Source organism: Tauraco erythrolophus, chromosome 4 (assembly GCF_009769465.1).
Source record: "Tauraco erythrolophus isolate bTauEry1 chromosome 4, bTauEry1.pri, whole genome shotgun sequence".
In the NCBI taxonomy this organism is placed as follows: Eukaryota; Metazoa; Chordata; class Aves; order Musophagiformes; family Musophagidae; genus Tauraco; species Tauraco erythrolophus.
Window position 1 is genome coordinate 83538270 of NC_141468.1, and position 6011 is coordinate 83544280.

A 6011-nucleotide genomic window follows, 5' to 3' on the forward strand; every position below is an offset into this window, starting at 1 on the left:
ATGCAAAGTAGTACCATAAAGAAACCAATTTTCTTTGGCATTCTTTATCCAAGGAAGGAGCAAGAAGATGGTTACGAAAATAACACACACTGCAAGTGGAAGGGCAAGATGGGGGAGAGATGGGAGATAATTTAGAAGGAAAACATGAAGAGCTGCGCTGGAGGAAGAATCGTTCCGTTGGAATACAGCTATTTTTACAGACAGCCTCCCATTCCAGGTGAGGCAATTGCATACTCCGCGACCTTTCTGTGAAACAGGACCACAGCGACCGACTGACGACGCTGCTTTCAGTGGTGTGGTCACAGCTTGTATATACAGATTGATCTACATTAAAACTCCTGAATTTGAAAACGGATAGCCATGTAGCTACAGCAGTCTGGAGTTACTTATCCTAATGCTCACCAAGACCAGGCTGACCTCCAGGCAGCTCGTTATCAAGTACTCAAGGGAGCTGATTCAAAGCTGCACTCACACACGGGCTGGAACTCTGATTTACTTGGAAGCGCCTTCCACAAGGTTACTCATGTGGTTATGGCTGACTGCTCTTCCCTGTGTTTAGTCCATCTTCACCATATTATTTTCTGATAATGCTTCTCTCTGCCTGCTGCCACAGCTCTACCCGGCACGTGGGGCTGATTTTGTAATTTTAGCTTTGCAAATAATTCCAACACCTCTATATATGCAACCAGAAGCACAGCGTCTGCAACTTGGAAAGCCGTAGCTTTTAGATGCACTAAGACATGATCTGGAAGAGAAGAAAAGGAAGTGAATGCAAGCAAAGGGCAAACCAGAGTTTATTTAGCATTTCTTGGGGTCCAAAATCTCCCTTCGACACGAGCTATGCATGACATTTAATAAAAAAGCAACTATTTAGTCCCTTGGTAAAATGAAACATCTACTTAAGGATTGTTTATAGTCAGAATCAAAACTTAGAATGAAAAAAAAAAGCCTTCAATGCTTTAGGAACTAATAAATGGCTGTCCATTTTGAATTGGTTCCAGTACTGACGCGTTGTCTCATCAGTAAATAAAGATGTTAGCGGTTTACTTTTCTTGACAATTAACAAATTGTTTTTAAATATCAAGACTAAATGTTGGCATTCTCCATAAATCTCTGCGTCAAACAGGTGCCCACGAGATACACTTGCCAGACTTAAGTATACATGAAAGCCAAATATAAATACAGTTAGCATGGTGCTTTTAGTACTTAGAGCCAAATTCAACACTGATGTAATATCTCTGAATTAAGTTATGTATCCCCAATGATGAAACTAGTGCTTTCTTTATAAACAGATTCCAGCATTCAAATACGATACTGTTTTCCTATTCAAAAATCCTGGAAGTAAATAATTTCCATCATTAAAATACATTAACCGAAGTGTCTTGTAATTCTAGGTGTCTCAGATAGCTTCTGAAAAATTTTATCAGCTGCCTGACTGTTCAAACTGACTTCAGAAAATGGATGCTGCAGTAAATGTCATGAGTAGTGTTCTGTTAAACACTTTAAGCAGCACAAGTGACAGGAGTCCGTAGGAATATGTTGTAGACCCACTTCATGAAATTGTGCAAAGTTCGGGGGTGACATTATGTGGCTGTGTCGTACAGGAAGTCAGACACGAAGGTGTCCTGAATTCACCTCACCAAAACAGCAGATCCCGAACCACTGTCTTTGTGTGAAGAGTGCAGCACAGGTGTTGCAACTTGCCTTCAGGGGATCTGTCCAAGCAGAAGCACCTCCAGGCTTCTCCAGAGGGGCTTCAACACCCTCCTTGTGAGACAGATGTAGAAACTAGATGTTAGCCTATTGGTAGGATCTATGGCAGTAGTTGCAGTAGGTGTGTGGTGGCCATGCCAGCTCCTACTCACATTTCAGAAGTCACATTCTGCCATTATTTCCAAGGATGTGGTTTAAGTGAGGCCTCAGTCTTTAAATCTTATCTTTGTTATGAAAGGAAAGGCAAATAGACCCTTTCCTAGTATGAAAGCTCATGACCTTCACATGTTTAAAGTCTTCAATTCTACTTTAACAATGAATTTTGAAAGATATTTTCTTACTCTGGAAGCTAAATTTATGGTGAATGCTTTCTCTGTGGATAAAATTTAACTTAACATGGAAAAACAATTTGCAGCTGAAGAAAGAAAACATTTTAATACAGCTGATAGTGTTCGTAATGATAATTTTCTAATGAAAATTAGAAATTAGATGAATCTACCAGGCCTTTCAGTCAAGCCCAGCTTTTGTATGGGTATGAATTCTACGACATATTCTCCATGTAGTTCAGTGGTACCTAACGATCCTTGCTGGGCATGGCACGGCCCCCTGATTACCACAGCAACAGATCACCACCTGTTTCTCCACAGGCACATCACATCAGTCTGGATGAGCGCAACAAATCCATTGTGGATGCTTCCCACCCCAGCTCACGTATTAGATCTGAAGGATCCTGGGTCAGGGGTGAGGGAGGATGAACAACAGGTAAGACCACTAGAGTGATTTATCCAACCTCCAGCTTGCAATTCCCCACCACTCTCTAATACTCTCATCGGATCCAGGCAAAGAGTAGGCTGCAGGTCAATAAGACAGGCACTCTTGGCAATCTCTTCCTTCCCTTTTCCGTCATAGAATCATAGAATGATAGAATGGTTAGGGTTGGAAGGGACCTCAAAGATCATCTAGTTCCAACACCCCTGCCATGGGCAGGAAAATCCTCCACTACACCAGGTTGCCCAAAGCCTCATCCAACCTGGCCTTGAACACTTCCAGGGATGGGGCATCCACAACTTCTCTGGGCAACCTGTTCCAGTACCTCACCGCCCTCAATGTAAAGAATTTCTTTCTTATATCTAACCTAAATCTGCCCTTTTTCAGTTTAAATCCATTGCCCCTTGTCCTATCACTACACACCCTTGTAAAAAGTCCCTCTCCAGCTTTCCTGTAGGCCCCCTTTAGGTACTGGAAAGCTGCTATAAGATCACCCTGGAGCCTTCTCTTCTCCAGGCTGAACAGCCCCAACTCTCTCAGCCTGTCTTCATAGCAGAGATGCTCCAGCCCTCTGATCATCTTCGTGGCCCTCCTCTGGACTCGTTCCAGTAGCTCCATGTCCTTCTTGTGTTGGGGGCTCCAGAGCTGAACACAGTATTCCAGGTGAGGTCTCACGAGAGCTGAGTAGAGGGGCAGAATCACTTCCCTCAACCTGCTGGCCACGCTGCTTTGGATGCAGCCCAGGACATGGTTGGCTTTCAGGGCTGCCAGTGCACATTGCTGACTCATGTTGAGCTTCTCATCCACCAGCACTCCCAAGTCCTTTTCCTCAGGGCTGCTCTCAACCCATTCTCTGCCCAGCCTGTACTTGTGCATGGGATTGCCCCGACCCACGTGCAGGACCTTGCACTTGGCCTTGTTGAACTTCATGAGGTTCTCACAGGCCCATCTCTCCAGCCTGTCAAGGTCCCTCTGGATGGCATCCCTTCCCTCCAGCATATCCACAACACCACATAACTTGGTGTCATCTGCTAACTTGCTGAGGGTGCACTCAATCCCATTGTCCATGTCTCCAACAAATATGTTAAATAGCACTGGTCCCAGTACCGAAGATAGGTCGGCTCTTTCAAACCATCCTGAGATAGGTCTGCTCTTTAATCATGTGGCAAAGACAGGATTCAGAGGTTTAAGAAAAAAGGGGCAGGCTGACACCACCGGAGTATCTATTGCAGACAGCAGGTTGAGGGAGGTGATTCTGCCCCTCTACTCCGCTCTGGTGAGACCCCACTTGGAGTACTGCATCTGGAGTCCTCAGCACAGCAAAGACACGGATCTGTTGTAGCAAGTCCGGAGGCGGGACACAAAAATGACCAGATGACTGGAACACCTCTGCTATGAGGAAAGGCTGAGAGAGTTGAGGTTGTTCAGCCTGGAGAAGAGAAGGCTCCAGGGAGATCTCACTGTGACCCTTCAATACTTAAAAGGGGCTTATAAGAAAGATGGGGATAGACTTTTCTATAAGGCCTGTTGAGATAGGACAACAGGCAATGGTTTTAAAATAAAAGAGAGTAGATTTAGGCTAAACATAAGGAAGGCATTTTTTATGATGAGGGTGGTGAAACACTGCAACAGGTTGCCCAGAGATGTGGTAGATGCCTCATTGCTGGAAACATTCAAGGTCAGGCTGGATGGGGCTCTGAGCAACCTGATCTAGTTGAAGAAGTCCCTGCTCACTGCAGAGGCATTGGACTAGATGAACTTTAAAAGTCCCTTCAAGTCCAAACTATTCTATGATTCTATGGTCTAATGGTAGGTATTCATAGCCTATACTCAGGGAAAATGTAGGAAAGTCGTTGCTGGGGACAATTCAAAAAGATTGTCTTGGCAGGTCACATATGTTGGGGATATCTCATCCTTCATCTAAGGAGAAAATTATATTCCTTGTGTCATATCTCACAATTACTCAAAGAGATTAAGTATTTTTTCTTTAACCGGTTAATTTTGATTACTCCTACTTCTGTCTCCCAGTAATACCCAGGTATTTCTTCCCAGTGCTAGGTCTCTTAACCCTTTCCAGAAACTACAAGCTATTCCATTCCCCGCACAGCTATCACTTAGTCAGCTTAAGCGATTCTATAATAGAATATATTAAAATTCTTATCTTTGAGCTGCCCTGATGTATCATCATACAACAGGATCTGTCACTACGTTTGAACATCCTTATTTAATATGTTAGGATGTTATCTACAATATTTCATATCACTGTCCCTAGCTGTGCCCTAATACACAAGGAAAAGACAAGCGAAGCAAGCACCCAGGCTGAGCAGGAGTGGAGGAACAAATTCTGAAAAAGAACTGGGAAGCTGACAGTGTTAACAAGAGAAGGTGTAAAATATTTTACAGTAGAGTAACATTTGGACTCTACCAGTTCCTCCCTCGCTTCACTGTAGGAGGACTAGGAATACTCCATAGTAGTAGCATTTTCAAAAGTATTCATAGAAGTAATATTTAAAAAATGGTGTAATAGCTTTTAAAGTAGGATATGAGTGAGCTATGTAGCAATATTCACTGAAGCACTTGGAATCAGAACAGAAACTGAACATCCAGCAAGATTTATCATTCAATTAGACAAAGTTACTCGGGCTGTATTCCTGCTGTTCCTTATTTTCTTTGCTGAAGAGTAAAACAAGCAGTAGTGAGTGTCAGCTATTGCACTCTCACTTAGATGTGTGTGAAACGTAAACATGAAATTGATACATCTTAAAAAGCTGGGACTTCAAAAACACTACCTCACATATTACACTGAAATAAAAACATCTGTACAGGAGGAAAATGATCCGTTACTTTTACTGAAAGACTGAAGCAAAGACAAAGGTGGTACTTTCACTAAATACAATGATTACTAAAGTATTACTGATCCATTCTGCAAGTCAACCCTCTCAAATCAGCACTCCCAATATTTGTCAGGATTGTGAAAATATGAGCCCCCTGTGGTTCAAATTTCCAGGAAATTTCTCTCGGGCTTCATTTTTAGCTTAAATATATTCAGGTAATACCATACATTAAAAAAACAAAACAAAACAACAAAAAAAACCAAACACGTTCTGATGATCTTTACACATGTTAACATTTAGATTATTTTGGTTACATGTATTTAAATACCTAACAAGGTCTTAGGAACTACCAGAGATGAGCCAAACAGCACTAGTAAATGCAAACACTGTTTGACATGACATACATCTGGTAAATATGGATGTCTGTATGCTCGTTCATCTTGTCAAGGGAAAATAACTGGTTTGGGGTTCAGAGGTACATTGGCATAAATATCAATGCTTTTTGAAAAGCAGGGATATAGGCAAGAAAGCACTCTGCTCCACAAGGGAAGCAAAAAAGGTCATTTTTCCCCAGAGAGAATTCCTTTCGTGGTGACTTCTCTCTGGAAAACAGTGCTTCCCTAGCCTGGTACAAGTCATGCAGCAGTGACATGATGCTCCCCTATAAGCCCCAGGGCCCTTTCATAAGAATTCAGC